This window comes from Panthera onca, chromosome D2 (assembly GCF_046562875.1).
Source record: "Panthera onca isolate mPanOnc1 chromosome D2, mPanOnc1 haplotype 2, whole genome shotgun sequence".
In the NCBI taxonomy this organism is placed as follows: Eukaryota; Metazoa; Chordata; class Mammalia; order Carnivora; family Felidae; genus Panthera; species Panthera onca.
Window position 1 is genome coordinate 14,108,687 of NC_138349.1, and position 12,013 is coordinate 14,120,699.

The window sequence follows — 12,013 nt, forward strand, 5'->3', positions numbered from 1 at the left end:
TTCCTATTCCTTCCAGTGCGCATCGTGTGAAAACAGCCCTACCTCCTTCCTCTGACCAGGTCTGTTGCCCTCGACAAGATGATCACCCCTTTCCTTGCTTTCTGGCTCCGGATGTGAAGATCCCAGAATGCCCAGGCAGCAGCCAGAGAGTGTAGTTTAATGGACCCCTTACTAGGTTTCCTAGTGAATATGTCCCCGTTGGGGATAAGAGCCTCTAACCAACCCTACAGAGCCCAGAGTTGGGGGAGGGAAGATAGTAAAGGCATGCGCTCATGCAATTCTCAGTTTGAAATGGAAAGCATCCCATTCTGCTTCTTCGCTGCCCTGAAGAAAGGGATGATCCCCAAGCCTAGAACAGGCCAACTACCCCGCATCCCTACCCTCACCCCAACATCTGTATCCAGCCTCCTAGATGAGGTCAAGTTTAAGAACTCTTCACCTAGCCCTAGATCCCCAAGATTTTCTTCTGTTTTCCTATACAAGTTTTATATTTTTTAAGCTTATATTTAGATCTGTGATCCATTTGAGTTGATTTTTGCCTGAGGTGTGACATTTCAGCCAAGGTTCATCTTTGTTTGTTTTTGGCCAATGATATTCAATTGTTTCAGTGCCACTTATTGAAAAGTCTGTCTTCACTCCGTTGGATTTGTTCATCTTTATGAAAAATCTGTTCAGTAAATTTGTGTAAATCTCTTTCTGGGCTTTCTATTCTGTTCCACTGATCAAACAGTGGTCTATCTTTCCACTAATACCACACTGTCTAACTACTATAGCTGTGTAGTAGGCCTTAATATGAGGTATAGTGATTCCTTCTACCTTATTATTCTTTTTTAGGAGTGAGCTATTTTAAGTCCTTTCTATAGAAGTTTTAAAATAATCTTATCTACATCTACATAAAACCTAGCTGGGATTTTGATAGGAACTGCATTAAACCCATAGACCAATGGGAGGACATTTAACATCTTTACTGTGTTAAGCCTTCCAATCCATGAACATGGTATGTTTCTCCTGGCCATTTCTTTGGAACAACACTTTAATGTGCTCCCATCATGCTTTACTCAAGCCAAGAACCAACATTTTAAGATAAGAATGCATAAGTCATTTGTTAAGTGCTATTTACTGTGCTTGGGGCAGTGTTAAGAAATGAAAGCATTAGGTGGTGGAGGTCAGAAAGTGTATTTCAATCATCTTTTTAAGTCTTCTTTTGGAAGGCATGTTTCAAGCATCTAGAACACTGTAGAAAATAACATAATAAGTACCTTTGTACCCATTACCCTTGATGCCATGAACCATCTGGAAGGAGACAGGGAGCTGGGTAGAGAAAGACCTTGTGATAAAACACAAACTGAGGACAGGTGAGCTCGAGCCCGTTAGCCACATTATCCAGTTATATGTGACTCAATGTTATATAGCTTTTAATCAGTGTGCAAGAGTCATTTGCCCACATTTGGGCCAGTGGGATGGTGGGGGCAGGAATAGGTGAGAACCCACAAGAGAGGGGACTCTTGTGGAGAAAGTCAGGGTTCTGAGATCCGGGTACTTCTCCTCACCTCTGAGGTGACTGAGTTTCTTTAGGTTTTAGGAGAGAGGAATTTTCCTACTTCCTATACATTATCCAGCCCCTTTTCCTAGGGAAGAAGGGAGACAGGTTATCAAAAGACTTCTTCCTGAAGTCTAATTCCTTCTCCTAATGAGATATCAGATGGATATCAGTCAACTAGCCCAAAAAGCACTTCCCGAGGACCCAAGAGAGGCTGGATGATTTGAGGCCAGTAAAGGCCCCCACCATCCATGGAAAAAGGGGATAGAGATCCATGGATTCATATACTTAAATATAATAAGGCATGAATTAGGAAGTGACAGGCAAACACTATGTGGCTTATGGAGTCAGAAGAAAGAAATGCTGTGAGTCCAAGCAGCCTAGGCCAGCCTCATGGAAGAGAAGAGTTCAAAAGTTCCAAGGAGAAGCAGAATAATGGCCAACTGAGAGCAGATCAATGGTAATAGGTTTGACTGAGGCAAAATCTTCTAGTTCTGGAGGTGGGGGTGGGTGGAAATAGCAGCAAGGGTTTTTGTTCCTCTAAATGGGTGATGTTTTTGCAGACAGCACAGGAACACAAGATGCAGGTAAAGCAAAATCAAACTTTAAAGCCGCCTCTTGGTCTCCTAAGACCTAGTAGGGTACCTCACCTCAGGCAGGTAAGGTACAGTGTATGCAAATAGTGGGAGAGGGGGATGGTTTATTCCAGCAGCCAAGAAGGAGTCCTTCTAACCCAGGCAGAGGAGGAAGAGTGTCACCAGGGCTGGCCTCCTCAGGTGCACCGGCCCATGTGAATTCTGGCACAGGCTTCCCTGGAGGAAGATATGGCTGCCATGCTCTCTCCCCATGAATGTGTGTGTGTGTGTGTGTGTGTGTGCATGCGCGTGCGTGTGTGCATGTGTGTGTGTTTCTATCTCTCTCTGTTGAGAGAGGACAAGCATACAGGGAAGGGTGGGGGCTTCTCAGTCACAAAGAACCCACCAGTTCTTTTAAAAAGAATGGGGAGCCAATTACACTCCTACATTAAACACGGCATTGGTTCCTAGAATCAAATTGCTGTGTTACAATCAAGTCGTACAGCCCACTTTGTGTTGACGACCTACAGGCTTGACCACTTAGGGGAGAGTGTGGGAACTGAAGAAAGAAAGTCTTAATACAAAAAGGTTGGCAGAGAGGAGGCAGGGAGGCGGGGGTGGGGTGTGCAAACCAGGCCTTCAAAGATTGTTTGCTTCATCCAGCCCACGTCTGCATGCTGGGTGGGCACATCTCAGGTTAGGTCTCCACCTGTGGTCCAGGTGGCTTTGCCCCAGGCTTAGGGCCATGTGGCCTGCCAGCCACACAGCAAGGCCTACAGGGAAGGGATGACTCCTTCAAAGAGAGGTAAACATGCAGACCAAAGAGGAAGATTGAACGTTAGGGCTGTCACTGACCAAAACCCTGACTAATTTGACAATCACGTGTGTCCTGCTTGGAGTGAAGGCAAAGTTGCTTTAACAAGAGAACCCACAAATATACACAGTGTTTCAAAAAAGATGGAGGTTCGGGGCCCCGGGGTAGCTCAGTAGGTTAAGCGCCCGACCTTGGCTCAGGTCATGATCTCACAGTTTGTGAGTTTCAGCCCCGAGTCGGGCTCTGTGTTGACAGCTCAGAGCCTGAAGCCTGCTACGGATTCTGTGCCTCCAACTCTCTCTGCCCTTGCCCTGCTCACTCTCTCTCACTCTCTCTCTCTCAAAAATAAACAAACATTTAAAACATTTTTTAAAAATAATTTTTAAAAGTTGGAGGTTTATTGATCTCTTACATAGCACTCCAAAAGCAAGAGTTGCATGTTGTTGGGGCAGCCCTGCTCCATCCAGGCACTAAGTGCTCAGGCCTGGGGTCTTTCCATCTTGTTGTTCCACCCTATCCTAGGGCAGCAGTTTTAAGAGGGTGGTCCCTAGACCATCAGCATGACCACTGTATGGAAACTTCTTAGACATGGAAATTCTTGGGACCCACCCCAGATCTATAGGATTCGGAATTCTGGGGGTGGAACCCAGCAGTCTGACCAAGGCCCCCGGGTGATTCTAAAGTATACTGAAGTTTGAGAAGCACTACCCTGGTACTACCCTAGGACACGTTCGTCACCTACACACTTAAAACTGGCCTCTTCAGCTCACCTCTGTTCTAGCCAAGGGAAGGGAAAGAGGAAGTCAGGGCAATCAATTTCTTTGGAGCCTGTAAGGTGGAATTTGCACACGTCACGTGTACTCATATTCACTTGATAAGAACTTGGTCACAGCTATACTCAGCCATAAGGTCAGCTAGAAAATGTAACGTCTAGCAGGTGACCATTGCCCGGGAAGAAGAGGGGAATTGATTAGGAGGATCTAACTGACCACAACCCCACCAAGACCACAGCAGGTGACACCATCCTTGCAGACGTTGGATGGAGACTCACGTCTCTGAGTCTTTGTCTGGGCCCTTCATAAAATCACCCTTCAGAGAGGACTTCTTATAGCCTGCAGTTAGTTGTCCTGGTTGGTGGCAGGTAGACTGAGGAAAGCCAAAAGACGCATACATGAGAAAGTGCTTGGAAAACTCCAAAGTATGGTCCAAACTCAGCGATGCCATTCATGTTTTTGTGGTGCTGGTTATTTTTCTTACTCTAAAACGTTGGGGTCTGAAGGTGCCCACACTTCCCTTCCCGCAGGTTCAGCATGCAATAAAAAACCAACAGACACACTGAGGGGAAAATGTGACCATCGTCAAATGGGGAAAGAAACAAAAAGTGGACCCATAGATGGTCCAGATGAGGGAGTTAGAGGACAAACGGTTTAACATAGATATAATACGTTAAAGAAAGTAGAAGAAGAAAAAAAAAAAAAGAAAGAAAGAAAAGAAAGTAGAAGAAAAGGTTGAAAAATGGATGAAGGAAAATTTTTAATAGTATCTATATGTTATAAAAGACAAAAGGATATTCTAGATTTATGACTAAAGTAGACGAAATTTAAAATTTACTAGATGTCAAGAGAATGAGAAGACAAGCTACAAAGTAAGAGAAAATCTCTTCAAAAGATATATCTGAGGGGCGCCTGGATGGTGCCGTCAGTTCAGCGTCCGACTTCGGCTCAGGTCATGATCTCACAGCTTGTGAGTTCGAGCCCCGCATCGGGCTCTGTGCTGACAGCTCAGAGCCTGGAGCCTGCTTGGGATTCGGTGTCTTCCTCTCTCTCTACTCCTCCCCTACCCGTGCCCTGTCTTTCTCTCAAAAAATAAAAGAAACATTTAAAAAAACAGCCCTGTCTGATTAATGATTGGTTGGACCTAGGGACAGTTTATATGGGGCTAGTGAGGTATGTGGGGGTTAGGGCAGAAACTGGTTGGGTCTTGAAACCTTTCAAGGGGAAGCTGGAAAGTTTTGAGATTTTGTACTGTTTTGGACATCCAGGATCAATCGAGGGGTCCTGGTATGTCACATGTTGACCTCGTCTCTGCATAAGAAGACATTATCAAATGTCCTCCCTTTTGGGTTCCTGTGGCTAGTACTGGGGGGGGGGGGCGGAGAAGAACAATCTACAAGTTTAATCATTCTTGCAAGGCTGTGGAGGAATGTGCTTATATCACGAAGAAAAATCCTGCCTCGCAAAGGTTAAAATGAATAAAGAAGCACATACCCGGTTCAGGTCTCCACTCTAGTTTTTAATTCTTCAATCATGGGGAATAGGGTGGTGACCGTTCTCAGCTACTTCTTGCTGAAAAGGGGCAAAGGTTGGGTTTGAGGAACAAATCAACTTTGCATCTTGTTAAAAATATTCTCTGATACTTGGCTTAAGGTGTACATTTTGCGTGACCAAAATATTCAGAAACCACATTTAATTATCACATAAGCCCAGATCTTAGTAGTCCCTATAACAGCAGTCCATCGGGGAATCCAGAAAAAGGGTTCAGTATTTACTACGATTGGCTTGTTTTTCGCATAATGGAGCCCTCTGACTTAATTTATCATAAGTGGGAGTCCTGTATAAGAATCTGTCCCATATCTGAAATAAATTTTTATCAAAAGTCCTTGCGGTGTGGTCAGGAATTAACATTCCACCCTTTTGACATGATTTATTTTTCTTAGGAAAACATCCTATATCCTATATTAACAATTGTTTCCTCCCAGCTGGAGTTTAACTGTTCTGTTCTAGATCTTAGATAAAAATCCTACTCTATATCTCATGAACCAGTCTTAGTCTTAAGGACAGGTCAGTTCAGGGGCGCTTGGGTGGCTCAGTCGGTTAAGCATCCAACTGTTGTTTTCAGCTCAGGCCATGATCTTGAAGTTGTGGGATCGAGCCCTGTGTTGGGCTCTTCGCTGAGAACATGGAGCCTGCTTGGGATTCTCTCTCTCTGCCCTTCCCCCTCTTATGGTGACTCTCTCTTTCCCTCTCTCTCGCTCTGTCTCTCTCTCTCTCTCTCTGTCAAAATAAATAAATAAACATTAAAAGAAAAATAGGTCAGTTCAGCTAAACAGTTGTCTCATTTCAGAAGATGACCCTACTAGTGGGCTCTCAAAGGTAGGCTGGTGTTGTACAAGCAGCCAGATAATTAATAAAAGACATCTTTATGAAAACAAATGAAAAACACAGGTTAAGGGTTGGAGCACATTCTAAATCTAGTGTCTGAGTCTTGAGTATTGCCGGTGAGAAGTTTGCTAGACGTCAGGCTCAAAGCATCCTCAGATGGCGGGGGTGGGGGCAGCGGCAATCTGATAGATTTTTCTGGATTGTGGTTCAAATATTCCCAGTGATCCCTTTGAGTGGCCTGAAAAGCAGCAGCCATGAAGATTGACTGCATATGAACTCTTGTAGCAATTTCTCCAAAGTGTATCTCAAGTTATCTAGCTTCAGTTTGCAGGGCTTTAGGAAAAAGGGCAGTTTGGGTTCTCAAGGATTCCAAGTCAAGAGAATGGGAGAAAATTGGAAACCTTCCTTTGGAGAGTCTTAGCTGGATATCTGAGGAAACCAGAAGGCTCCAGGACCCAGCCCAGTTTTATAGGCAAGGAAACATTCCAAGATAATTAATCAGAAATAGAATCTAACATCCATAAAGGTCTGTTACTGAAACATATTTTGTCTCTCTAAAAACACCCTCATTTCTGCCAAAGATGGCCAAATTAGGACTAATTTGTTTGTAAAGTCAAGTGCAGTTTTAACAACTTGGCCTAATTATTTATATAAGTGCACCGAAACCAGCAAGAGACCATATGAGCTTCTTTAAAACCTGCCTCGCTGGAACCTTTCATAAGGAATTTCAGGTTAAACTTTTCCCAGCCTCTCAAGGCCAGAAGCTAAGCCAAGTACTTGCTGTCAGATTCACCTTGAATACCTGTTGATTTGGGTGACATCCTCTCTTCCCAGAATCCCCCAAATATCTGGAAGTTCCCGCACCTGCCAGGAATTCTTTACTCGGTAAATCTGCTGGGAACTCTGTAAGCAAGATATCAGGCCAACCTTTCCAAGGGACTCTGTAGACTCCATAAAGTCACCCTTCGTTCCTTAAAGCTGTCTGGTCATATTTGAGTCTATGCCTGTCTCTCTCAAATATGACATTCCAGTCAAAGCCTTGATAATATGACCAGTGTTTCCAATGGTGTCCTGTTACAAGGGGAACAGATTCTGGTGAATTTGTGTAAGCAGCCATAAGTACCATGAAAGACAGAATACTCACTGAGAGTTTCTAAATTCTGAAGGGTTCAGGTAGGGAGACAAGATAAATATTGACATTTGTTTACAAAGGAATATTTTACCACATTTCTGTAAGTCGTAGATATCTTGGGAGAGAAAATTTCCTTAAATCTGGAAGAGAAAACATTGGAGAACCAGCAGCATTTTAAACAAAAGTCATAAAAACTATAATCGTCTTCTATTGAGTCTCATGTTACTAATTCTTGTCCTGCTTGAATGCAGCTTTCCTATTAGTTCCAGAAATTCTTAATTTAGTTTTATGACCTTACAGATAGGAGAAACCTCTTTGTCAAAAGTCCTTTCCATGAATCTCTTTGAAGCTGAAATACATTTGCAAGAGCATCAGAATAGAACAATATGCAGTTGACAAAGAAATTTGGTTATTTCTGTGACAAACAACACTTTAATAAGTAGAATTACAAATGGTGACGTTATACTAGGACAGATCAGGAATTTTATGTACTAGGACATTATACTAGGACAGCTTAGTAATTTTATATAATTTCTGGAACAGTTAAAGCATTCACTCATGCAATCTATCCTAAGAAGATTTATCATCATTTGTCCAACATACTTCCCATGTAATTGGACATATCAAATATAGAAGCCTAATTAGTCATAGAGACTTCATTTAGAATTTGAATTTTGGGAATACTGTCAAAAATATTAGAAGGTTATAAAGCACATGCCTAAATAGGATCACAGATCATTACAAAACTTAATGCTTATGGGGCGCCTGGGTGGCTCAGTCGGTTGAGCGTCCGACTTCGGATCAGGTCACGATCTCGCGGTTCTCGAGTTCCAGCCCTGCATGGGGCTCTATGCTGACAGCTCAGGGCCTGGACCCTCCATTGGATTCTGTGTCTCCTTCTCTCTCTCTGCCCCTCCTCAACTCATGTTCTGTCTCTCTCTCAAAAATAAGTGAACATTTTTTAAAAATTACAAAAAAACTTAATATTTTTAAAAAATTTTTAACATTTATTTATTTTTGAGACAGAGAGAGACAGAGCATGAGCAGGGGAGGGTCAGAGAGAGAGGGAGACACAGAATCTGAAACAGGCTCCAGGCTCTGAGCTGTCAGCCCAGAGCCCGATGCGGGGCTCGAACTCACGGACTGCGAGATCATGAACTGAGCCGAAGTCGGATGCCCAACCGACCGAGCCACCCAGCGCCCTCCAAAAAACTTAATATTTAATTATCTATTTAGCCAAGGTGGTAACCAGAGATTCTAAATGCAGATACAGAGGGTTATGCCATTGTTAGCAAAACTAACTCTTTTAATGTTGACAAGATTCAACGTTTTTAAGTAATCAAAGACCTGATAAACACAAAATTTAGGAACTTTGCTTTTCTAGGCAGATATCTTTAAAGGAAAAGAAAAGCTTTTGTTTACATTTTCTTATTATTAATGTTTGTTTTTAAGAGAGAGAGAGAGAGAGACATATAGTGCAAGTGGGGGAGGGGTAGAGAGAGAGGGAGACACAGCATCTGAAGCAGGCTCCAGGCTTTCAGCACAGAGCCAGAGGCAGGGCTCGAACTCGCAAACCGTGAGATCATGACCCCAGCTGAAGTCTGACACTTAACCAACTGAGCCACCCAAGCACCCCTACAATTTCTCATTATTAGAAGGTGGAAGAGAGTCAGTCATGTATCCTCCAGACTGAGAAGGCGTCCCAGGACTGAAAAATGAAGCAAGCCACTCCATAACGTCTACACAGCCTCCTTATTCAGGGTAGCTTACAGACAGGAGCAGGCGATCCAGGCTGTACGCAGCGCCCCCCTCCGCCCCTATTCGCCACCCAAACCAGCCCTTAATTCCTAGCTTTTATAGAGCGAGGGGCATGGTGGGGAGGTCATGGGGTAGTTATCTAAAGTGGGGCCATCTGTGCGCCAGTGGGTCTCTGCTAGTTACCTAAAGTGGAGCCTTCTGTGCAACCCTTTAGGGACGATCAGAACAAGCTTTTCCCCTTCCAGTCCGGGCATACATTAACCTCCGTGGGGGACTGGAGCACAGCCCTGAGCGGGGGTGGGGGGGGTCACTGTGCGAGCGCGAACAAGATGGAGAGCCAAAGATGGAGTCGGTGTTGTCAGCACCTCTGCACTTGTTAAGAGTAGACCGATAATCTAAGAACACTCTGTCATTTCAACAGAGAGGAAAAACCAAATTTCAATTCGATACCAGTGTGCTTTTGACAGTAAAACTCATAAATTCTAATAATTTTGATCTAACTCCTAAATTCAAATTTGATATTCAAACTCATAAATTCTAATAAATTCAAAAATAAATTCTCATGCATCCTGACCATGCATAAAATTCTTTTCCAAAGATGTCCTTCTCATAAATCTTCCACAACCTTCTTTTTTACATTTAGATATCGCCCTAAGTTTTCCCTCTTTAAATATCCACTCTCGGGGCACCTGGGTGGCTCAGTCAGTTGTGTGTCCAACTCTTGATTTTGGCTCAGGTTACGTATGGTCCCAGGGTCGTGGGATCAAGCCCCAAATCAGGCTCTGCACTGAGCATGGGGCCTGCTTAAGATTCTCTCTCTCTCTCTCTCTCTCTCTCTCTCTCTCTCTCTCTCCATTAATTAATTAATTAATTAATTAATTAAACATAACCTCTCTTATTCTAGGACAAAATTATTTCTTTTCCGTAAATGAAAATGCCTCTCGTTTCCTCATACCTTTCTTACCAAAAACACATACCCTACTTTCCCCATGTGCAGAGTTCATTCCTTATCATTTCCAGCAGTCTTAATTACATTTATTGAAAATTTTTAACTCTAGGCACCTGGGTGGCTCAGTCGGTTGATCATTCGACTTTGGCTCAGGTCATGATCTCACGGTTCATGGGTTCGAGCTCCGGGTCGGGTTCTGTGCTGACAGCTCGGAGCCTGGAGCCTGCTTTGGATTCTGTGTCTCCTTCTCTCTCCGCTCCTCCCCTGCTCACACTCTGTCTCACTCTCTCAAAATAAATAAATGTAAAAAAATCTTTTTTTTTAATTGTTTTTAGTTCTTAGAAACTTCAGTCTCTGGTGAAAACTAAGTAGTCATCAACTGTGAAGTGTCTGTATGCCAGAATTCTTTATATTGGCATATTTATGACTATATTTCATAATTTCTAGAAACACATGTGTTTGAATAGCACAACTTTTTAAATAAAGCATAAAACATGTTTACTAACAGACCCAGGTATCTTTAGTTTCTCTGCAATAGGAAGCCCAAAGCAGATAAACATATGTTTAGTAATTATTGTTTCAGGACTTTATCTTATTTGCAAATGATCTAAATTTTTTATGGATTTAACGTTACTCATCATTTAACTTAGCAAAACTTTAAAGTTCATCTGTTTATTCTTAACAATTATGTTTAGTCATGAAATTTTTATGGCATTAAACAGCTAACCCAGGGGCGCCTGGGTGGCTCAGTCAGTTAAGCGTCCGACTTCAGCTCAGGTCACGATCTCGCGTCCGTGAGTTCGAGCCCCGCGTCGGGCTCTGGGCTGATGGCTCAGAGCCTGGAGCCTGCTTCCGATTCTGTGTCTCCCTCTCTCTCTGACCCTCCCCCGTTCATGCTCTGTCTCTCTCTGTCTCAAAAATAAATAAACATTTTAAAAAAATTAAAAAAAATAAAAAATAAAAAAAATAAACAGCTAACCCATTATTCTTTTTTTAAAAAAATGTTTGTTTGTTTATTTATTTATTTATTTATTTATTTATTTATTTATTTTGAGAGAGAGAAAGCCCATGTGAGCAGGGGAGATGGGCAAAGAGAAGGGGAGAGACAGAATCCCAAGCAGGCTCCATGCTCAGCGCAGTGCCCCCTGGGGCTCGATCTCATGACCACGAGTTCACAACCTGAGCTGATATCAAGAGTAGGATGCTCAACCGACTGAGCCACCCAAAACAGCTACCCATCATTCTTAGGTTACTTTTTTTGTCGACAAATTCTGTAGAAGCATAACATGAGCTCATTTGACCCGCGGTAAATCTTGGTAGAATAGAAATTCTGTGTTTGATGCTGATAACTCTAAATGCATGTCCCTTTTAATTAAACCAACAACCTTGAATTTGCTTTAATACTGAATATTTTTCCAGATCATGTGAACTTGAAACACACGTGGGCTAGTTATTATCAGAGTTTTAGAATGCCCAGGTTTTACAAGTGTTTGCCTTTAAGCCAATTAAATAGAACCTCCTTACAAATTAATTTTAGCAATACCAACCGAGGTAGAGAAAATATCTCATATTTATAACCCGTATAGACCTATATCCACAAAACAAGATGCAGACAAAACCTAGCCTTTGTTTTACTAATATTTGTGGAGAGGATATTAAAGGTTCAATTTCCAAATATCTCCCTTTTATAAAACAAATGTAATTGCAAGACGGCATTACAATTTGTGGATCCATTCATTGTTCCACTTTTCTCCAGAGTGTCATAAATATTATAGCCAAGCAGCGTTACCAAAAAAGATCATCTTTTTCTGTAAAAAAAAAAATTTTTTTTTTACTTTATTTATTTTTGAGAAACAGAGTGAGACAGAGTGTGAGCCAGGGAGGGGCAGAGAGAGAAGGAAACACAGAGTCTGAAGGAGGCTCCAGGCTCTGAGCAAGCAGTCAGCACAGAACCTGATACGGGGCTCGAACCCACAAACTGTGAGATCATGATCTGAGCCGGAGTCAGACGCTCAACTGACTGAGCCACCCAGGTGCCCCAGATCATCTTTTTCTTTTTCATAAGTTTGTAACCTAAACCAACT